Here is a 24,029-nt window from a genome sequence, read left to right as displayed (position 1 = left end):
TGCCGGCCTCGCCCAGCGACGCCCACATCCCATGAACGAATAAAAATAAAAGAAACAGGGTCCCAGTCTGATTTTCCCCTCTCTCTAACCCAGGGGTCACTGGACAGTGATCAGGAGCAGGAACCCTGGCTGATTTCCCCCCTCTCTAACCCAGGGGTCACTGGACAGTGATCGGGAGCAGGAACCCTGGCTGATTTCCCCTCTCTCTAACCCAGGGGTCACTGGACAGTGATCAGGAGCAGGAACCCTGGCTGATTTCCCCCCTCTCTAACCCAGGGGTCACTGGACAGTGATCGGGAGCAGGAACCCTGGCTGATTTCCACCTCTCTCTAACCCAGGGGTCACTGGACAGTGATCAGGAGCAGGAACCCTGGCTGATTTCCCCCTCTCTCTCTAACCCAGGGGTCACTGGACAGTGATCAGGAGCAGGAACCCTGGCTGATTTCCCCCTCTCTCTAACCCAGGGTTCACTGGGCAGTGATCAGGAGCAGGAACCCTGGGTGATTTCCCCCCTCTCTAACACAGGGTGTCACTGGACAGTGATCGGGAGCAGGAACCCTGGCTGATTTCCCCCTCTCTCTAACCCAGGGGGTCACTGGACAGTGATCGGGAGCAGGAAGCCTGGCTGATTTCCACCTCTCTCTAACCCAGGGGTCACTGGACAGTGATCGGGAGCAGGAAGCCTGGCTGATTTCCCCCTCTCTCTAACCCAGGGGTCACTGGACAGTGATCAGGAGCAGGAACCCTGGATCAATTCCCCCTCTCTCTAACCCAGGGGTCACTGGACAGTGATCGGGAGCAGGAACCCTGGCTGATTTCCCCTCTCTCTAACCCGGGGGTCACTGGACAGTGATCAGGAGCAGGAACCTTTGCTGATTTCACCTCTCTCTAACCCGGGGGTCACTGGACAGTGATCAGGAGCAGGAACCCTGGCTGATTTCCCTCTCTCTCTAACACAGGGTGTCACTGGACAGTGATCAGGAGCAGGAACCCTGGCTGATTTCCCCCTCTCTCTAACCCAGGGGTCACTGGACAGTGATCAGGAGCAGGAACCCTGGCTGATTTCCCCCTCTCTCTAACCCAGGGGGTCACTGGACAGTGATCAGGAGCAGGAACCCTGGCTGATTTCCCCTCTCTCTAACCCGGGGGTCACTGGACAGTGATCGGGAGCAGGAACCCTGGCTGATTTCCCCTCTCTCTAACCCAGGGGTCACTGGACAGTGATCAGGAGCAGGAACCCTGGCTGATTTCCCCTCTCTCTAACCCAGGGGGTCACTGGACAGTGATCAGGAGCAGGAACCCTGGCTGATTTCCCCTCTCTCTAACCCAGGGGTCACTGGACAGTGATCAGGAGCAGGAACCCTGGCTGATTTCCCCCTCTCTCTCTAACCCAGGGGTCACTGGACAGTGATCAGGAGCAGGAACCTTTGCTGATATCCCCCTTTGGTAACCTTGTTTAACTGGACAGTAATTGTGGCTAATTTTTCCTGTCTCTGACCCCTGGGTTACTTATCAGTCATCTGGGTAGTTCGTGCTGCACCAGGACTGGCCTCAATGAAGAATTTGTGCCTTAGACAGTCTGAATCCAGTGTTTTAAATGTCCTTTTTTGGTTCAGTGTGTATTTTATTGAATAAAATTTCTGTCGAATAATAGTTCAAAGCTGAGTAGAACACATTTGTTAAGCTTCTCCAAACAAAGACCTGTCAACATGTTATTCGCGAAGCCTGAGGGACCTGTTTCTCCAGTTTCTGTTCCCACCCATCCCCCTCCCTGTTAATTGGTTCGCGTCCCTGCGTCTCATTGGCTCAGCTTTCACCGTCTCTGGATTGTTTGCCACGTTCACCCTTCGAACGAAAAAAACAATTACACCATCGGCCCCCCAAGGGGATTGTGCGCGCACTGGGAACAGCGAAAGTTCGATTCTGAACAAGCAAACTAGTGAGATACAGAATGTCTCACCAATTTCCAAAAACTCAACGTTCCAGACTGGACAGTGGCTCGTTGAACGGAACAGCCAGGCCCACCTGGGAAGGCCAAAAACCATCTGGTTAGCCAAAGTTCAGATTCAATATAAATCCCGAACATTATAACTCTCACCATCTCCTGGTTTCTCTCCAAATCCTGACCCTTATAACCGATCTAACTCAGCCTTCAAAAATTCACTGACCCTGCCTCCACCTCTCTCTGGGGAAGGAAGGTCCATAGACTCACGGCCCTCTGAGAGAAAAAGTTTCTCCTCATCTCCGTCTTAAATGGGAGACCCCTTATTTTTAAACTGTGGCCCCTAGTTCTGGTCTCTCCCACAAGGAGAAACATCCCCTCAGCATCTACCCCTTCGAGTCCCCTCAGGATCTTACATGTTTCAATAAGATCACCTCTCATTCTTCGAAACTCCAGTGTATACAGGCCCAACTTGTCCAACCTTTCCTCATAAGATAACCCCCTCATCCCAGGAATCAGTCGAGTGAACCTTCTCTGAACCACCTCCAAAGCGATTATGTCCTTTCTTAAATAAGGAGACCAAAACTGCACACGGTACTCGAGATGTGGTCTCACCAATGCCCTGGACAACTGTAGCAAAACATCTGGACTCTTATATTCCATCCCTCTTGCAATAAATGGCAACATTCAATTTGCCTTCCTAATCACTTGCTGTACCTGCATACTAACTTTTTATGATTCATGTACTAGGACACCCAGATCCCTCTGTACCTCAGAGTTCTGCAATCTCTCTCCATTGAAATAATACACTGCTTTTATAATAAACCACCCTCTCTAAGTCCCGACTCTCATTAATCTCTCCCTCTCCTGATTAATCTCAAAATCCCAACCCTTATAACTGTCCCGTCTCACGGTTTCCCTCCAAATCCCCAGGGTCAGTACTGAGGGAGCGCCGCACTGTCGGAGGGTCAGTACTGAGGGAGCACCGCACTGTCGAGGGTCAGTACTGAGGGAGCGCCGCACTGTCGGAGGGTCAGCACTAAGGGAGCGCCGCACTGTCGGAGGGTCAGTACCGAGGGAGCGCCGCACTGTCGGAGGGTCAGTACTAAGGGAGCGCCGCACTGTCGGAGGGTCATTACTGAGCGAGTGCTGCACTGTCGGAGGGTCAGTACTGAGGGAGGGCCGCACTGTCGGAGGGTCAGTACAGAGGGAGCGCCGCACTGTCGGAGGGTCAGTACTGAGGGAGCGCCGCACTGTTGGAGGGTCAGTGCTGAGGGAGCGCTTCACTGTCGGAGGGTCAGTACTGAGGGAGCGCCGCACTGTTGGAGGGTCAGTACTGAGGGAGCGCCGCACTGTCGGAGGGTCAGTACTGAGGGAACGCCGCACTGTCGGAGGGTCAGTACTGAGGGAGCGACGCACTGTCGGAGGGTCAGTACTGAGGGAACGCCGCACTGTTGGAGTGTCAGTACTGAGGGAACGCCGCACTGTCGGAGGGTCAGTACTGAGGGAGCGCCGCACTGTCGGAGGGTCGGTACTGAGGGAACGCCGCACTGTCGGAGGGTCAGTACTGAGGGAGCGCCGCACTGTTGGAGTGTCAGTACTGAGGGAACGCCGCACTGTCGGAGGGTCGGGACTGAGGGAACGCCGCACTGTCGGAGGGTCAGTACTGAGGGAGCGACGCACTGTCGGAGGGTCAGTACTGAGGGAACGCCGCACTGTTGGAGTGTCAGTACTGAGGGAGCGACGCACTGTCGGAGGGTCAGTACTGAGGGAGCGCCGCACTGTCGGAGGGGCCGTCTTTCAGACGAGACATTAAACCGAGGCCCCGTCTGCCCCTCTCAGGTGGATGTAAAAAATCCCATGGCCACTATTGGAAGAAGAGCAGGGGGGAGTTCTCCCCGGGGTCCTGGGCCCCGATATTTATCCCTCAACCAACATCACTAAAAAATAGACAACCTGGGTCATTTATCACACTGCTTATTGTGGGATCTTGCTGTGCGCAGATTGGCTGCTGCGTTTCCTACATTACAACAGTGACTGCAATTCGAAAGTTCTTCCTTGGTGGTACAGCGCTCTGGGACGTCCTGAGGCAGTGAAAGATTCTATACAAATGCAAATCTTTCTCTCAATAGAACTGATATCAGACGTGCCATATAACGATTGGCAAACTTGGTTCTGCCCTGTTTCGGAATCTCCCGCCCATCTCCCAGACTGTTTCACCTGAATTTATTGTCATCAACAGAGTAAAATTCTCTGCCGTACACACTGGAGTGTCTTTTGAGTTGGTTCATTGCAGTGACTGAACTGAACATTGCTTTTAAGGCCAGCCTCAGTTTAATATCCCAGCGACATTAAATTGGTGTGATTGACAGGACAATGGCTGGAGGTTTAACATTCCTGCAATACAAAGAGAAACCAACACAGAGAAAGATAGACTTTCAATTATACAGCGTCTTTCATCAACTCAGGAGACCCCAAATCCCCTCACAGCCGATGAAGAGCTTTAATTGAATTGCAGTCACTGTTGTAATGTAGGAAAAGCTGCAGCCAATGTGTGCACAGCAAGATCCCAAAAGCAGCGATGAGATTAAGGATCAGATCATCTGTTTTTTTAGTGATGGTGGTTGAGGGATAAATATCGGGGCCCAGGACCCCGGGGAGAACTCCCCCCTGCTCTTCTTCCAATAGTGGGCCGTGGGATCTTTTACATCCACCCGAGAGGGGCAGACGGGGCCTCGGTTTAATGTTTCATCCTGAAAGACGGCCCCTCCGACAGTGCAGCGCTCCCTCAGTACTGACCCTCCGAGAGTGCGGTGCTCCCTCAGTACCGACCCTCCGACAGTGCGGCGCTCCCTCAGTACCGACCCTCCGACAGTGCGGCGCTCCCTCAGTACTGACCCTCCCACAGTGCGGCGCTCCCTCAGTACTGACCCTCCGACAGTGCGGCGCTCCCTCAGTACTGACCCTCCGACAGTGCGGCGCTCCCTCAGTACTGACCCTCCGACAGTGCGGCGCTCCCTCAGTACTGACCCTCCGACAGTGCAGCGCTCCCTCAGTACCGACCCTCTGACAGTGCGGCGCTCCCTCAGTACCGACCCTCCGACAGTGCGGCGCTCCCTCAGTACTGACCCTCCGACAGTGCGGCGCTCCCTCAGTACTGACCCTCCGACAGTGCGGTGCTCCCTCAGTACTGACCCTCCGAGAGTGCGGCGCTCCCTCAGTACTGACCCTCCGACAGTGCGGCGCTCCCTCAGTACCGACCCTCCGACAGTGCAGCCCTCCCTCAGTACTGACCCTCCGACAGTGCAGCCCTCCCTCGGCACTGAACCTCTGACAGTGCAGCGCTCCCTCAGTCCTGACCCTCTGACAGTGCGGCGCTCCCTCAGTACCGACCCTCCGACAGTGCGGCGCTCCCTCATCACTGAACCCCCGACAGTGCTACATTCCCCAGTGCCGTCCCTCCAACAGTGCAGCACTCCCTCAGTACTGACCCTCCGATAGTGTGGCGCTCCCTCAGTACTGACCTTACAACAAGGCAGCACTCTCTCACTACTGACCTTCCCACAGTGAATCACTCCCTCACTACTGACCCTCCGACAGTGCTACATTCCCCAGTGCCGTCCCTCCAACAGTGCGGCGCTCCCTCAGTACTGACCCTTCAACAGTGCAGCGCTCCCTCAGTACTGACCCTCCGACAGTGCGGCGCTCCCTCACTACTGACCCTCCGACAGTGCTACATTCCCCAGTGCCGTCCCTCCAACAGTGCGGCGCTCCCTCAGTACTGACCCTTCAACAGTGCAGCGCTCCCTCAGTACTGACCCTCCGACAGTGCGGCGCTCCCTCAGTACTGACCCTCCGACAGTGCGGCGTTCCCTCAGTACGGACCCTCCGACAGTGCGGCGCTCCCTCAGTACTGACTCTCCGACAGTGCGGCGCTCCCTCAGTACCGACCCTCCGACAGTGCGGCGCTCCCTCAGTACTGACCCTCCGACAGTGAGGCTCTCCCTCAGTACCGACCCTCCGACAGTGCGGCGCTCCCTCAGTACCGACCCTCCGACAGTGTGGCTCTCCCTCAGTACTGACCCTCCGACAGTGCGGCTAAACCTCGGTACTGACCCTCCGACAGTGCGGCGCTCCCTCAGCACTGATCCTCCGATAGTGTTGCATTACCCTTTGCCGTCCCTCCAACAGTGGAGTACTCCCTCAGTACTGAGCCTCAAACAGTGCGTCGCTCCCTCAGTGCTGACCCTTCGACAGTGCAGCGCTCCCTCAGTACTGACCCTCCGACAGTGCAGCGCTCCCTCAGTACTGACCCTCCGACAGTGCAGCGCTCCCTCAGTACTGACCCTCCGACAGTGCAGCGCTCCCTCAGTACTGACCCTCCGACAGTGCAGCGCTCCCTCAGTACTGACCCTCCGACAGTGCAGCGCTCCCTCAGTACTGACCCTCCGACAGTGCAGCGCTCCCTCAGTACTGACCCTCTGACAGTGCGGCCCTTCCTCAGTACTGACCCTTCGACAGTGCATTACTCCCTCAGTACTGACCCTCCGACAGTGCAGCGCTCCCTCAGTACTGACCCTTCGACAGTGCGGCGATCCCTCAGCACTGGCGCTGGGAGTGTCCTCTTCGATTTTGTGCTCAAGTCTCTGGACTGTGTCTCAGAACCCCTGACCTTCTGACTCGGAGGCGAGATTGCTACCCCCTGAATGGCAGCCTTCAGGACTCTCTGATTAACCCTTATCTTACAAGAGATTTAATGGGGCATCTTGAGGAAAGGGAGGGAAAGGGAGTTAAGATGCAGAGGCAGCTGCATGGCCGGTCTCAATCATAGAATCATAGATTCTTACAGCATGGATGGAGGCCATTCGGTCCATCGATTCTGCACCGGCTCCAGGCATGAGCAATCCAGCTCGTCCCACTGCCCCGCCCTATCCCGGTAGCCCTGCACATTTTTTCCTTTCAAGTACTGATCCAGTTCCCTTTTGAAGGCCATGATTGAATCTGCCTCCACTTCCCCCTCGGGCAGTGCATTCCAGATCCTAAACACTCGCTGTGTAAAAAAGTTATTCCTCATGTCACCTCTGGTTCTTTTGCCAATCACCTTAAATCTATGTCCTCTGGTCCTTGACCCTTCCGCCAATGGGAGCAGTTTCTCTCCATCTGCTCTGTCTGGACCCTTCATGATTTTGAATACCTCGATCAAATCTCCTCTAAACCGTCTCTGTTTCAAGGAGAATAATCCCAGCTTCTCCAGTCGATCCACCTACCTGAAGTCCCTCATCCCTGGAATCCCCTTGCAATAAATGGCAACATTCAATTTGCCTTCCTCATAACTTGCTGTACGTGCATACTAACTTTTTATGATTCATGTACTTGGCCATCTATATCCCACTGTACCCCAAAGTTCTGCAGTCTCTCTCCATTTAAATAACATACTGCTTTTATAATAAACTGCCCTCACTAAATCCAGATTCTTATAACTCTCTCCCTCTCCTGATTTGTCTCAAAATCCCAACTCTTATAACTGTCCCTGTCTCACGGTTTCTCTCCAAATCCCGACCCTTCGAACTGTCGCACTTTAAGAGATTCGATTAATGTTTGCAGCTGGGGACCAATGGGCAACACTCTGGCCTTTAGATTAAGACACAGTGCAGAGATAACAGCGCAAAATCTAGACTGACACCTGCAGTGCAGTACTGAGGGAGCACTGCACTGTCGGAGGGTCAGTACTGAGGGAGCACTGCACTGTCGGAGGGTCAGTACTGAGGGAGCACTGCACTGTCGGAGGGTCAGTACTGAGGGAGCGCCGCACTGTCGGAGGGTCAGTACTGAGGGAGCGTTGCACTGTCGGAGGGTCAGTACTGAGGGAGCGCCGCACTGTCGGAGGGTCGGTACTGAGGGAACGCTGCACTGTCGGAGGGTCAGTACTGAGGGAGCGCTGCACTCTCGGAGGGTCGGTACTGAGGGAGCGCCGCACTGTCGGAGGGTCGGTACTGAGGGAGCGCCGCACTGTCGGAGGGTCGGTACTGAGGGAACGCTGCACTGTCGGAGGGTCGGTACTGAGGGAGCGCCGCACTGTCGGAGGGTCAGTACTGAGGGAGAGCCGCACTGTCGGAGGGTCAGTACTGAGGGAGCGCCGCACTGTCGGAGGGTCCGTACTGAGGGAGCACTGCACTGTCGGAGGGTCGGTACTGAGGGAGCGCCGCACTGTCGGAGGGTCGGTACTGAGGGAGCGCCGCACTGTCGGAGGGTCGGTACTGAGGGAGCGCCGCACTGTCGGAGGGTCAGTACTGAGGGAGCGCCGCACTGTCGGAGGGTCAGTACTGAGGGAGCGCCGCACTGTCGGAGGGTCAGTACTGAGGGAGCGCCGCACTGTCGGAGGGTCAGTACTGAGGGAACGCCGCACTGTCGGAGGGTCAGTACTGAGGGAGCGCCGCACTGTCGGAGGGTCGGTACTGAGGGAGCGCCGCACTGTCGGAGGGTCAGTACTGAGGGAGCGCTGCACTGTCGGAGGTGCCGTCTTTCAGATGAGACATTAAACCGAGGCCCCGTCTGCCCCTCTCGGGTGGATGTAAAAGATCCCACGGCCCACTATTGGAAGAAGAGCAGGGGGGAGTTCTCCCCGGGGGTCCTGGGCCCCGATATTAATCCCTCGACCAACATCACTGAAAAAACAGATGATCTGATCCTTAATCTCATCGCTGCTTTTGGGATCTTGCTGTGCACACATTGGCTGCAGCTTTTCCTGCATTACAACAGTGACTGCAATTCAATAAAAGCTCGTCATTGGCTGTGAGGGGATTTGGGGTCTCCTGAGTTGATGAAAGACGCTGTATAATTGAAAGTCTATCTTTCTCTGTGTTGGTTTCTCTTTGTATTGCAGTAATGTTAAACCTCCAGCCATTGTCCTGTCAATCACACCAATTTAATGTAGCTGGGATATTAAACTGAGGCTGGCCTTAAAAGCAATGTTCAGTTCAGTCACTGCGATGAACCAACTCAAAAGACACTCCAGTGTGTACGGCAGAGAATTTAACTCTGTTGATGACAATAAATTCAGGTGAAACAGTCTGGGAGATGGGCGGGAGCTTCCGAAACAGGGCAGAACCAAGTTTGCCAATCGTTATATGGCACGTTTGATATCAGTTCTATTGAGAGAAAGATTTGCATTTGTATAGAATCTTTCACTGCCTCAGGACGTCCCAGAGCGCTGTACCACCAAGGAAGAACTTTCGAATTGCAGTTGTAGTGTAGGAAACGCAGCAGCCAATCTGCGCACAGCAAGATCCCACAATAAGCAGTGTGATAAATGACCCAGGTTGTCTATTTTTTAGTGATGTTGGTTGAGGGATAAATATCGGGGCCCAGGACCCCGGGGAGAACTCCCCCCTGCTCTTCTTCCAATAGTGGGCCGTGGGATCTTTTACACCCACCCGAGAGGGGCAGACGGGGCCTCGGTTTAATGTCTTGTCTGAAAGACGGCATCTCCGACAGTGCGGCGCTCCCTCAGTACTGACCCTCCGACAGTGCGGCGCTCCCTCAGTACTGACCCTCCGACAGTGCGTCGCTCCCTCAGTACTGACCCTCCGACAGTGCGGCGTTCCCTCAGTACCGACCCTCCGACAGTGCGGCGCTCCCTCAGTACTGACCCTCCGACAGTGCGGCGTTCCCTCAGTACCGACCCTCCGACAGTGCGGCGCTCCCTCAGTACCGACCCTCCGACAGTGCGGCGCTCCCTCAGTACCGACCCTCCGACAGTGCGGCGCTCCCTCAGTACTGACCCTCCGACAGTGCGGCGCTCCCTCAGTACTGACCCTCCGACAGTGCGGCGCTCCCTCAGTACTGACCCTCCGACAGTGCGGTGCTCCCTCAGTACTGACCCTCCGACAGTCCGACGCTCCCTCAGTACTGACCCTCCGACAGTCCGACGCTCCCTCAGTACTGACCCTCCGACAGTGCGGCGCTCCCTCAGTACTGACCCTCCGACAGTGCGGCGCTCCCTCAGTACTGACCCTCCGACAGTCCGACGCTCCCTCAGTACTGACCCTCCGACAGTGCGGCGCTCCCTCAGTACTGACCCTCCGACAGTCCGACGCTCCCTCAGTACTGACCCTCCGACAGTGCGGCGCTCCCTCAGTACCGACCCTCCGACAGTCCGACGCTCCCTCAGTACTGACCCTCCGACAGTGCGACGCTCCCTCAGTACTGACCCTCCGACAGTGCGGCGCTCCCTCAGTACTGACCCTCCGACAGTGCGGCGCTCCCTCAGTACTGACCCTCCGACAGTGCGGTGCTCCCTCAGGACTGACCCTCCGACAGTGCGGCGCTCCCTCAGGACTGACCTTCCGACAGTGCGGCGCTCCCTCAGTACTGACCCTCCGACAGTGCGGCCCTCCCTCAGTACTGACCCTCCGACAGTGCGGCCCTCCCTCAGTACTGACCCTCCGACAGTGCGGCGCTCCCTCAGTACTGACCCTCCGACAGTGCAGCGCTCCCTCAGTACTGACCCTCCGACAGTGCAGCGCTCCCTCAGTACTGACCCTCCGACAGTGCGGCGCTCCCTCAGTACCGACCCTCCGACAGTCCGACGCTCCCTCAGTACTGACCCTCCGACAGTGCGGCGCTCCCTCTGTACTGACCCTCCGACAGTGCGGCGCTCCCTCCGTCCTGACCCTCCGACAGTGCAGCGCTCCCTCAGTACTGACCCTCCGACAGTGCGGCGCTCCCTCCGTCCTGACCCTCCGACAGTGCAGCGCTCCCTCAGTACTGACCCTCCGACAGTGCGGCGCTCCCTCAGTACTGACCCTCCGACAGTGCGGCGCTCCCTCAGTACTGACCCTCCGACAGTGCGGCGCTCCCTCAGTACTGACCCTCCGAAGTGCGGCGCTCCCTCAGTACCGACCCTCCGACAGTGCGGCGCTCCCTCAGTACTGACCCTCCGACAGTGCGGCGCTCCCTCTGTACTGACCCTCCGACAGTGCGGCGCTCCCTCAGTACCGACCCTCCGACAGTGCTGCGCTCCCTCAGTACTGACCCTCCGACAGTGCGGTGCTCCCTCAGTATCGACCCTCCGACAGTGCGGCGCTCCCTCAGTACCGACCCTCCGACAGTGCAGTGCTCCCTCACTACTGACCCTCCGACAGTGCGGGGCTCCCTCAGTACTGACCCTCCGACGGTGCAGTGCTCCCTCACTACTGACCCTCCGACGGTGCAGTGCTCCCTCAGGACTGACCCTCCGACGGTGCAGTGCTCCCTCAGTACTGACCCTCCGACAGTGCGGCCCTCCCTCAGGACTGACCCTCCGACAGTGCGGCGCTCCCTCAGTACTGACCCTCCGAAGTGCGGCGCTCCCTCAGTACCGACCCTCCGACAGTGCAGCGTTCCCTCAGTACTGACCCTCCGACAGTGCAGCGCTCCCTCAGTACTGACCCTCCGACAGTGTGGCGCTCCCTCAGTACTGACCCTCCGACAGTGCGGCGCTCCCTCAGTACTGACCCTCCGACAGTGCGGCGCTCCCTCAGTACCGACCCTCCGACAGTGCGGCGCTCCCTCAGTACTGACCCTCCGACAGTGCAGCGCTCTCTCAATCCTGACCCTCCGACAGTGCAGCGCTCCCTCAGTACCGACCCTCCGACAGTGCGGCGCTCCCTCAGTACTGACCCTCCGACAGTGCGGCGCTCCCTCAGTACTGACCCTCCGACAGTGCGGCGCTCCCTCAGTACTGACCCTCCGACAGTGCAGCGCTCTCTCAATCCTGACCCTCCGACAGTGCGGCGCTCCCTCAGTACCGACCCTCCGACAGTGCGGCGCTCCCTCAGTACTGACCCTCCGACAGTGCGGTGCTCCCTCAGTACCGACCCTCCGACAGTGCGGCGCTCCCTCAGTACCGACCCTCCGACAGTGCGGCGCTCCCTCAGTACTGACCCTCCGACAGTGCGGTGCTCCCTCAGTACCGACCCTCCGACAGTGCGGCGCTCCCTCAGTACCGACCCTCCGACAGTGCGGCGCTCCCTCAGTACTGACCCTCCGACAGTGCGGCGCTCCCTCAGTACTGACCCTCCGACAGTGCGGCGCTCCCTCAGTACTGACCCTCCGACAGTGCAGCGCTCTCTCAGTCCTGACCCTCCGAAGTGCGGCGCTCCCTCAGTACCGACCCTCCGACAGTGCAGCGTTCCCTCAGTACTGACCCTCCGACAGTGCGGCGCTCCCTCAGTACTGACCCTCCGACAGTGCGGCGCTCCCTCAGTACTGACCCTCCGACAGTGCGGCGCTCCCTCAGTACTGACCCTCCGACAGTGCGGCGCTCCCTCAGTACTGACCCTCCGACAGTGTGGCGCTCCCTCAGTACTGACGCACTGACGGTGCGGCGCTCCCTCAGTACTGACCCTCCGACAGTGCGGCGCTCCCTCAGTACTGACCCTCCGACAGTGCGGCGCTCCCTCAGTACTGACCCTCCGACAGTGCGGCGCTCCCTCAGTACTGACCCTCCGACAGTGCGGCGCTCCCTCAGTACTGACCCTCCGACAGTGCAGCGCTCTCTCAATCCTGACCCTCCGACAGTGCAGCGCTCCCTCAGTACTGACCCTCCGACAGTGTGGCGCTCCCTCAGTACTGACCCTCCGACAGTGCGGCGCTCCCTCAGTACTGACCCTCCGACAGTGCAGCGATCCCTCAGTACTGACCCTCCGACAGTGCAGCGCTCTCTCAGTCCTGACCCTCTGACAGTGCGGCGCTCCCTCAGTACTGACCCTCTGACAGTGCAGCACTCCATCAGTACTGACCCTCCGACAGTGCGGCGCTCCCTCAGTACTGACCCTCCGACAGTGCGGCGCTCCCTCAGTACTGACCCTCCGACAGTGCGGCGCTCCCTCAGTACTGACCCTCCGACAGTGCGGCGCTCCCTCAGTACTGACCACCCAACAATGCAGCGCTCCCTCAGTACTGACCCTCCGACAGTCCGACGCTCCCTCAGTACTGACCCTCCGACAGTGCGGCGCTCCCTCAGTACAGACCCTCCGACAGTCCGACGCTCCCTCAGTACCGACCCTCCGACAGTCCGACGCTCCCTCAGTACTGACCCTCCGACAGTGCAGCGCTCCCTCAGTACTGACCCTCCGACAGTGCAGCGCTCCCTCCGTCCTGACCCTCCGACAGTGCGGCGCTCCCTCAGTACTGACCCTCCGACAGTGCGGCGCTCCCTCAGTACTGACCCTCCGAAGTGCGGCGCTCCCTCAGTACTGACCCTCCGACAGTGCGGCGCTCCCTCAGTACTGACCCTCTGACAGTGCGGCGCTCCCTCAGTACCGACCCTCCGACGGTGCGGCGCTCCCTCAGTACTGACCCTCCGACAGTGCGGCGCTCCCTCAGTACTGACCCTCTGACAGTGCGGCGCTCCCTCAGTACCGACCCTCCGACAGTGCGGCGCTCCCTCAGTACCGACCCTCCGACAGTGCGGCGCTCCCTCAGTACCGACCCTCCGAAGTGCGGCGCTCCCTCAGTACCGACCCTCCGACAGTGCAGCGCTCCCTCAGTACTGACCCTCCGACAGTGCGGCGCTCCCTCAGTACTGACCGTCCGACAGTGCGGCGCTCCCTCAATACTGACCCTCCGACAGTGCGGCGCTCCCTCATTACTGACCGTCCGACAGTGCGGCGCTCCCTCAGTCCTGACCCTCTGACAGTGCAGCGCTCCCTCAGTACTGACCCTCCGACAGTGCAGCGCTCCCTCAGTACTGACCCTCCGACAGTGCGGCGCTCCCTCAGTCCTGACCCTCTGACAGTGCGGCGCTCCCTCAGTACCGACCCTCCGACAGTGCGGCGCTCCCTCAGTACTGACCCTCCGACAGTGCGGCCCTCCCTCAGTACTGACCCTCCGACAGTGCAGCTCTCCCTCAGTACTGACCCACTGACGATGCAGCGCTCCCTAAGTTCTGACCGTCTGACAGTGCAGCGTTCCCTCAGTACTGAACCTCCGACAGTGCAACGTTCCCTCAGTACTGACCCTCCGACAGTGCGGCGCTCCCTCAGTACTGGCCCTCCGACAGTGCGGCTCTCCCTCAGTACTGACCCTCCGACAGTGCGGCTCTCCCGCAGTGCTGACCCTCCGACAGTGCAGTGCTCCCTCAGTACTGACCCACCGACAGTGCGGCGCTCCCTCAGTACTGACCCTCCGACAGTGCGGCGTTCCCTCAGTACTGACCCTCTGACAGTGCAGCACTCCCTTAGTGCTGACCCTCCGACAGTGCGGCGCTCCCTCAGTACTGACCCTCCGACAGTGCGGCGCTCCCTCAGTACTGACCCACCGACAGTGCAGTGTTCCCTCAGTACTGACCCTCCGACAGTGCGGCGCTCCCTCAGTACTGACCCTCCGACAGTGCGGCGCTCCCTCAGTACTGACCCTCTGACAGTGCAGCACTCCCTCAGCACTGGCGCTGGGAGTGTCATCTTAGATTTTGTGCTCAAGTCTCTGGAGTGTGTCTCAGAACCCCTGACCTTCTGACTCGGAGGCGAGATTGCTACCCCCTGAATGGCAGCCTTCAGGAATCTCTGATTAACCCTTATCTTACAAGAGATTTAATGGGGCATCTCTAGGAAAGCTGGGGGAAGTGAGGGAAGATACAGAGGCAGCTGCATGGCCGGTCTCAATCATGGAATCATTGCATCTTGCAACATGGATGGAGGCCATTCGGTCCATCTATTCTGCACCGGCTCCAGGCATGAGCAATCCAGCTCGTCCCACTGCCCCGCTCTATCCCTGTAGCCCTGCACATTTTTTCCTTTCAAGTACTGATCCAGTTCCCTTTTGAAGGCCATGATTGAATCTGCCTCCACCTCCCCCTCGGGCAGTGCATTCCAGATCCTAACCACTCGCTGCGTAAAAAAGTTTTTCCTCATGTCACCTTTGGTTCTTTTGCCAATCACCTTAAATCTGTGCCCTCTGGTTCCTGTCCCTTCCGCCAATGGGAACAATTTCTCTCCATCTACTCTGTCTGGACCCTTCATGATTTTGAACACCTCGATCAAATCTCCTCTCAACCTTCTCTGTTCCAAGGAGAACAACCCCAGCTTCTCCAGTCTCTCCACGTAACTACAGTCTCTCATCCCTGGAATCATTCTAGTAAATCTCTCCTGCACCCTCTCTAAGGCCTTCACATCTTTCCTAAAGTGCGGTGCCCAGAACTGGACACAATATTCCAGTTGTGGCCGAACCAGTGTTTTATAAAGGTTCATCATAACTTCCTTGCTTTTGTACTCTATGCCTCTATTTATAAAGCCCATGATCCCGTATGCTTTTTTAACTGCTTTCTCAACCTGCCCTGCCACCTTCAACGATTTGTGCACATATACCCCAGATCTCTCTGTTCCTGAACCCCTTTTAGAATTGTGCCCTCTAGTTTATATTGCCTCTCCTTGTTCTTCCTACCGAAATGTATCACTTTACACTTCTCTGCGTTAAATTTCATCTGCCACGTGTCCGCCCATGCCACCAGCCTGTCTATATCCTCTTGAAGACTATCACTATCCTCCTCACTGTTTACTACACTTCCAAGTTTTGTGTCATCTGCAAATTTTGAAATTGTGCCCTGTACACCCAAGTCCAAGTCATCTTAGTGACAAAGAATCCATGAGCTCCTCGCACCTGTTGTTGGATGTGAGGCTGGAGGGGCCGAGGGAGAGGGCTTTATGAAGACAGTTTGCAGGGAAGAGTAGACAGGATTAATGCAAACATACAAAATAATCGCACGTGTAGGCCATTCAGCCCCTCGAGTCTGCTCTCCCATTTGATAAGATCATGGCTGATCTGATTGTGACCTCAACCCTACTTTCCCGTCTATCTACTATAACCTTTGACTCCCTTGTTAATCAGAAATCTGTCTAACTCAGCCTTAAAAATATTCACAGACCCTGCCTCCACCTCTCTCTGGGGAAGGGAGGCCCACAGACTCTCGACTCTCTGAGAGAAAAAAATTCTCCTCATCTCCGTCTTAAATGGGAGACCCCTTATTTTTAAACTGTGGCCCCTAGTTCTAGTCTCTCCCACAAGGAGAAACATCCCCTCAGCATCTACCCCTTCTAGTCCCCTCAGGGTCTTATATGTTTCAATAAGATCACCTCTCATTCTTCTAAACTCCAGAGTATACAGGCCCAACTTGTCCAACCTTTCCTCATAAGATAACCCCCTCATCCCAGGAATCAGTCGAGTGAACCTTCTCTGAACCACCTCCAAAGCAATTATGTCCTTTCTCAAATAAGGAGACCACAACTGCGCACAGTATTCTAGATGTGGTCTCACCAATGCCCTGGACAACTGTAGCAAAACATCTCGACTTTTATATTCCATTCCCCTTGCAATAAATGACAATATTCCATTTGCCTTCCTAATCACTTGCTGTACCTGCATACTAACTTTTTGTGCTTCATGTACTCGGACATCCAGATCCCTCTGTACCTCAGAGTTCTGCAATCTCTCTCCATGTAAATAACATACTGCTTTTCTATTCCTCCTGCCAAAGTGGACAAGTTCACATTTTCCCACATTATACTCCATCTGCCAAATTTTTGCCCACTCACTTAACCTATCTCTATCCCTTTGCAGACTCCTTATGTCCTCTTCACAACTTACTTTCCTACCTATCTTTGTGTCATCAGCAAATTTAGCAACCATACATTCGGTCCCTTCATCCAAGTCATTGATATAGATTGTAAATAGTTGATACCCAAGCTCTGATCCCTGTGGCATTCCACTCGTTACATCTTGCCAACCTGATAATGTCCCATTTATGCCTACTCTCTGTTTGCTGTTAGTTAACCAATCCTTTATCCATGCTAATATGTTACCCCTTACCCCACAAGCTCTTATTTTGTGTAGTAGCCATTGATGTGGCACCTTGCCAAAAGCCTTCTGGAAATCCAAGTACACCACATCCACAGGATCCCCTTTATCCACGTTGCTTGTTACTTCCTCAAAGAACTCGAATAAACTAGTCAAACACGATTTCACTTTCACAAAGTCGTGTTGACTCTGCCTGATTTCATTGAGATTTTCTAAGTGCCCTGCTATAACTTCCGTAATAATTATCTTTGCATTCCAGGATAACTCTGTCCTAATATCTCCTTGGTGCCAAAACCTTGCCTGATTTACGTTCATGTGAAGCCCCTCGGGCTGTTAAAGTGGCTACATAAATTGCAACTTGTTGTTGCACTTAACAGGGGATTGAGTCAAAACTGAACTGTAGAATCAATATTTCAGTGAAGCAGTGGTCAATCCCTGTAACAGGTCCCCAGGGAGATGGTGGGAGCAGATGCTATTTATTCATTCAACAACCAAACAATATCTTGCATTCATATAGCGCCTTTAACATAGTCAAACATCCCAAGGCGCTCCACAGGAGAGATTGGACAAAATTGGACATCAAACCACATCAGAAGCGATTAGGACAGGTGACCAAAAGCTCGGTAAAAGAACCTATGGTTCCTAAAGCTCTCAGCCACTGGGGGTCTCCCTCACCACATGTCCGGGTCTGTTGAAAACAAATCCATTGGGGAGATTAGAGGGAGAGGGAAGAGGGGGAACATTAGGGAGATTAGAGGGAGAGAGGAGACGGAAACCATTGGGGAGATTAGAGGGAGAGGAGACTGGAACAATTGGGGAGATTAGAGGGAGAGAGGAGATGAGGATAATTGGGGAGATTTGAACGAGAGGAGAGTGGGACGATTGGAGTGATTGGAGGAAGAGGGGAAAGGGAGACCACTGGGCAGATGAATGTTTGGGAGCAGAGGGGAAAAGTTGTAAGGATCAGAGGGTGAAAGGAGAGCGGGTCAAATGGGGGAGATTGGAGGGGGAAAGGCGAAGTGAACAACTGGGGAGATTGGAGGGAGAGAGGAGAGGGAAACAATTGGGGAAATTGGAGGGAGAGGAGAGGATGTACCACTGGGTAGGTTAGATGGCAAGGAGAGTGGAGCAATTGGGCAGATTAGTGGGACAGGAGAGTGATCAATTGGTGAGATTAGAGAGAGAAAGAGGGGAACCACAGGGGAGATTAGAGGGAGAGTGGAGACCGGGGGCCATTGGGGTGGTTAGAGGGAGACAGGAGAGGGGGACAATTGGGGAATTAGAGGGAGAGAGGAGAGGGGGGCCGTTGGGGGATTAGAGGGAGACAGGAGAGGGGGACCATTGGGGGATTAGAGGGAGAGAGGAGAGGGGGAACATTGGGGGATTAGAGGGAGACAAGAGAGGGGGAACATTGGGGGATTAGAGGGAGACAAGAGAGGGGGGCCATTGGGGGATTAGAGGGAGACAGGAGAGGGAAACATTGGGTAGATTGGAGGGAGAGAGGAGAATGGGAACTTTGGGGAGATTAGAGGGAGAGGGGAGAGGGGAACCACAGGGGAGATTAGAGGGAGAGGAGACGGGGAACTTTGGGGAGATTAGATGAGGAGAGGGAGGTGGCCCATTGCAGAGATTGGAGTGAGAATAGAGGGGAGCAATTGGAGAGATTTGGTGGAGAGTGGAAATGGGGCCCATTGGGGAGATTAGAGGGAGAGATGAGAGGGGGACCATTGGGGAGATTGGTGGTCAAGGAGAGATGTACCAGTGGGAAGATTAGAGGGAGAGGACATGGGGAGTATTGGGGAGATTAGCGGGAGAGAGGAGAGGGTTCCATTGCAGAGAATGGTGGTAAAGGACAGATGTACCATTGGGAAGATTAGAGGGAGAGGACAGGGGGAGTATTGTGGAGATTAGGGGGAGAGAGGAGAGGGGAATCATTGGGGAGATCAGAGGGTGAGTGGAGATTGGGAACATTGGGGTTATTAGCGGAGGGGGAGAGGGGGACAACTGGAGTGTTTAGAGGGAGAGGTGAGGGCAATAATTTGGGTGCTAAGAGGGAGAGCGGAGAGTGGGAAAACACTGGGGAGAATAGAGGGAGAGGAGAGAGAGGGGAGATGGACCATTGGGGTGATTAGAAGGAGAGAAGATGGATAACATTGGGGAGAATAGAGGGATAGATGAGAGGGGGACCATTGGGGGGAGTAGAGGGAGAGATTTTGGGGGGCCATTGGGGAGATTAATGGTTTGGAGGAGAAGGGAAAAGTTGTGAAGATTAGAGGGAGAGAGGAGAGGGGGTCAATAGGGGAGCTTAGAGGGCAAGGAGGAGAGCTGAACAATTGGGGAGTTTGGAGGGAGAACAGAGAGGTGAACAGTTAGGGTGATTGAAGGGAGAGAGGAGAATTGGATCATTGGGGAGATTAGATGGTGAGAGGAAAGTGGGCAATGGGTAGATTATAGGGAGAGAAAAGAGGGGAACAAATGGGGAGATTAGACAGGGAGAGAGGAGAGGGGTCCATTGGGGAGATTTGATGGTGAGAGGAGAGGGGACAATGGGTAGATTATAGGGAGAGAGAAGAGGGGAACAAATGGGGAGATTAGACAGGGAGAGGTGAGGGGAACAACTAGGGAAAATAGAGGGAGAGAGGAGAGGCGAACCGTTGAGGAGATTAGAGGGAGAGGAGAGGGGTTCTATTGGGGTGATTAGATGAAGAGTAGAGGGGAGCAATTGGAAGATTAGAGGGAGAGGGGAGATGGGGAACAATTGGGGAGATTAGAGGGAGATAAGAGAGGGGGACGATTGGGTGGTTCGGGGGAGAGAGACGAGGGGGACAGAGAGATTGGACGGAGAGAGGAGAGGGGGTCAATTGGGGAGTTTAGAGGGAGACAGGAGAGGGGGACAATTAGTGTGGCTAGGGGGAGATAGGAGACGGGGGCAATTTGGGAGATTAGAGGGAGAGGAGAAGGGGACCATTGGATGGTTAGGGGGAGAGAGGATAGGGGACTGTTGGTGAGGTTGGAGGGAGAGAGGAGATCAGGACTATTGTGGTGGTCAGGGGGAGAGAGGAGAGGGGACCATTGGGGAAATTTGAGGCAGAGAGGGGAGGGGGTAAATTGAGGAGTTTAGATGGAGAACGCAGAGCGGGACTTTGGAGAGATTAGATTGAGAGTAGAAAGGGAAACCATTGGGGAGATTAGAGGGAGAAGAGCGGGAGAACCAATCTGTAGATTAGAGGGAGAGGAGAGGGGAACAATTTGGGAGATTAGATGAAGAGAGGGAGGGGGACCATTGCAGAGATTAGAGTGAGAGTAGAGGGGAGCAATTGGAGAGATGTGGGTGGGAGTGTGGATGGGGACCATTGGGGAGATTAGAGGGAGAAATGAGAGGTGGACCATTCCAGAGGTTGATGGTAAAGGAGAGAAGTGCCATTGGGAAGATTGGAGGAAGAGGGCAGGTGGAGTATTGGGGAGATTAGAGGGAGAGAGGAGAAAGGGAAAATACTGGGAAGTTTTGAGGGAGATAGACGAGGGGAATTATTGTGGGGATTGGAGGGAGAGGAGAGGGGAACCATTCGGGAGATCAGAGGGAGAGGAGATAGTGGGAACGTTATGGATATTAGCGAGGAGGAGGAGAGGGGGACAATTGTGGTGCTAAGAGGGAGAAAGGAGATTTTAAAACATTGGGAAGAATAGAGGGAGAGAGGAGAGGAGGAACCATTGGGGAGAATAGAGGGAGAGAGGAGAGGGGAAATCTTTGGTCTGCTGAGAGGCAGAGTGGAGCGGGCGACCATTGGGAGATTAGAGGGAGAGAGCAGATGGGGACTATTGGGGAGATTTGAGGGTGAGGAGGGGGAGACCATTAGGAAGATTAGATGGAGAGAGCAGAGGGGGACCATTGGGGAGATTAGAAGAGGAGAGGAGAGGTGAACCACTGGGGACATTAGAGGGAGAGGAGAGGGTAACAATTTGGGAGGTTAGATGGAGAGAGGGAGGGGGAACATTGTGGAGATTAGATGGAGAGTAGAGGGGAGCAAATGGAGAGATACGAGGGTGAAAGGAGAATGGGGCTATTGGGGAGGTTAGAGAGAGGGGTGATGGTCAATATTGGGAAGATTAGAGGCAGAGGAGAGTGGAGCATTTGGGCAGATAAGAGGGAGAGAGGATAGGGGGACCATTGAGGACATTAGAGGGAGAGGAGAGGGCGAACAATTTGGGAAATTAAAGGGAGAGAGGAGAAGGGGGCCATTGGGGAGATTAGAGGGAGAGGAGATGGGGTACCATTTGAGAGATTAGAGGGAGAGGAGACGAATACCATTGGGGAGATTACAGGGAGAGGGGTGGGGTACCATTGGGGAGTTTAGAGGGAGACTGGAGAGGTAACCGATTGGGTAAATTATAGGGAGAGAGGAGAGGGGGACCATTGGGGAGAATAGACGGAGAGAGTAGAGGTGAACCACTGGGGACATTAGAGGGGGAGGAGAGGGTAGCAATTTGGGAGTTTAGATGGAGGGAGGGAGGGGAATCATTGCCGAGATTAGAGGTGAGCAATTTGAGAGATACGAGGGTGAAAGGAAAGGGGGACCACTGGGGAGATTGGAGATAGAGAGGAGAGGGGACAAATGTGGAGATTGGAGGGAGAGAGGAGAGGGGGACCATTGGGGTGATTAGAGGGAGACAGGAGAGGGGGACCATTGGGGTATTTAGGGGGTGAGAGGCAAGGGCGTCAAATGGGGAGATTAGAGGGAGGGAGGAGAGGGTGTCAATTGGGAAGGTTAGATGGAGAGGAAAGAGGGAACCACTCAGTAGATTAGAGGGAGAAGAGAGAGGCATAATTTGGGAGATCAGATAGAAAGAGGGAGGAGGATCATTGGGGAGATTAGACAGAGAAAGATGAGGGGAACCACTGGGGAGAATAGAGGGAGAAAGGAGAGGGGTTCCATTAGAGAGATTAGAGGGAGAGGAGAAGGGAGCAATTTGGAGATTAGAGGGAGAGAGGAGATGGAGACCATTGGGGAGATTAGACAGAGAGAGGAGAGGGGGACCATTGGGGAGATCAGAGGGAGAGAGGAGAGGGGAACCATTGGGGAGATTAGACGGAGAGAGGAGAGGTGAACCACTGGGGACATTAGATGGAGAGGAGAGGGTAACAATTTGGGAGCTTAGATGGAGGGAGGGAGGGGGACCATTGCGGAGATTAGAGGGAGAGTCGAGGTGAGCAATTGGAGAGATACGAGGGTGTGAGGAGGGGTGAGCATTGGGGAGATTAGAGGGAGAGGGAGAAAAATGAGACAGTTGAGGAGATTGGAGGGAGAGAGGAGAGGTGAACCACTGGCCAGATTATAGTGAAGAGGAGAGGGGGACCACTGGGGAGATTGGACGGAGAGAGGAGAAGGGGGCCATTGGGGAGTGTAGAGGGAGAGGAGAGGGGGACAATTGTGGTGATTAGAGGGAGAGAGGAGAGGGGGGCCATTTGGGTGGTTAAGGGAAGGCAGGTGAGGGGACCATTGGGGTGACTCGGGGGAGAGAGGAGAGGGAAACCGCTGGGGAGATTAGAGGGAGAGAGGAGAGCGGGAACCATTGGGGTCGTTAGGGGGTGAGAGGCAAGGGGGACAATTGGGCAGATTCAAGGGAGAGGAGAGGGGGAACCACTCGATAGATTAGAGGTAGACGAGAGGTGCACAATTTGGGAGATCGGATAGAGAGCGGGAGGGGGACCATTGGGGAGATTAAAGGGTCAGAGGAGAATAGGACAATAGGTAGATTATAGGGAGGGAGGAGACGGGGACCATTGGGGAGATTAGAGGGAGAGAGGAGAGGGGGACCATTGTGGACATTAAAGGGAGAGAGGAGAGGTAACCAATTGGGTAGATTAGAAGGAGAGAGGAGAGGGGGCTAATGAGTAAATTATAGGGAGCAGATAGGTACCATTGGGGAGATTAGACGGAGAGAGGAGAGGTGAACCATTGTTGATATTGGAGGGGGAGGAGAGGGTAACAATTTGGGAGTTTAGATGGAGGGACGGAGGGGGATCATTGCGGAGATTAGAGGGAGAGTCGAGGCGAGCAATTGGAGAGATACGAGGGTGTGAGGTGGGGTGAGCATTGGGGAGATTAGAGAGAGGGAGAAGAAGGAGATAATTGAGGAGATTGGAGGGAGAGAGGAGAGGGGGAGACTGGGAGATTGGACGGAGATAGGAGAGGGTGACCATTGAGGAGAATCGAGGGAGAGAGGAGAGGGAGACAATTGAGGAGATTAGAGTTAGAGAGGAGTGGGTAACCACTGGCCAGATTATAATGAGAGAGGAGAGGGGGACAATTGGCGAGTGGATGGAGAGAGGAGAGGGGGACCATTGGGGAGTTTAGAGGGAGAGGAGAGGGGCACCATTGGGGAGTTTGGAGGGAGAGGGGAGGAGGACGATTGGGGAGATTAGAGCGAGGGAGGAGAGGGGGACCATTGGGCTGGTTAGAGGGGGTGAGGAGAGAGGACAATTGGGGAGATTAGAGGGAGAGTGGGGAGGGGGTCTATTGAGGTGGTTTGGGGGAGAGCGGCACAATTTGGGAGGTTAGATAGAGAGAGGCAGGGGAATCATTGCAGAGATTGGTGGCAAGGGTAAGATTTATATTGGGATGATTAAAGGGAGAGGGAAATATTGGGGAGATTAGAGGGAGATAGGAGAGGCGGCCCATTGGGGAAATTAGAGGGAGGGGGTGAAGGGGGACAATTGGGATGTTTAGAGGACAGGAGACGGGGAGCAATGGGAAGATTAGAGGGAGAGACGAGAGGGGACGATTGGGAAGATTAGAGGGCGAGGACAGGGGAACAATGGGAAGGTTAGAGGGTGAGAGGAAATGGAGTCTTTTTGAGAGATTTGAGGGAGAGAGCTGAAGGGGGACAATTGGGGTGATTAGAGCGACAGGAGAGGGGGACCATTGTAGGATGAGAGGATGAGAGGAGAGAGGAATAATGGGTAGTTTATAGTGAGAAAGCAGATGGGTATCATTGGGAAGATTAGACGGAGAGAGTAGAGGTGAACCAGTGGGGACATTAGCAGGAGAGGAGAGGGTAACAATTTGGGAGTTTAGATGGAGAAAGAGAGGGGGACAATTGCAGAGATTAGAGGGAGAGCAGAGAGGAACAATTGGAGAGGTACGTGGGTGAAAGGAGAGGGGTACCATTCGGGAGATTAGAGGGTGAGAGGAGAGGGAGAGAATGGAGGAGATTAGAGGGAGAGTGGAGAGGGTGACAATTTGTACATTGGACG

Source organism: Heptranchias perlo, unplaced genomic scaffold, assembly GCF_035084215.1.
Source record: "Heptranchias perlo isolate sHepPer1 unplaced genomic scaffold, sHepPer1.hap1 HAP1_SCAFFOLD_97, whole genome shotgun sequence".
Lineage (NCBI taxonomy): Eukaryota > Metazoa > Chordata > Chondrichthyes > Hexanchiformes > Hexanchidae > Heptranchias > Heptranchias perlo.
The sequence above is the reverse complement of the archived record's forward strand: the minus strand, read 5'-3'. Positions refer to the sequence as shown.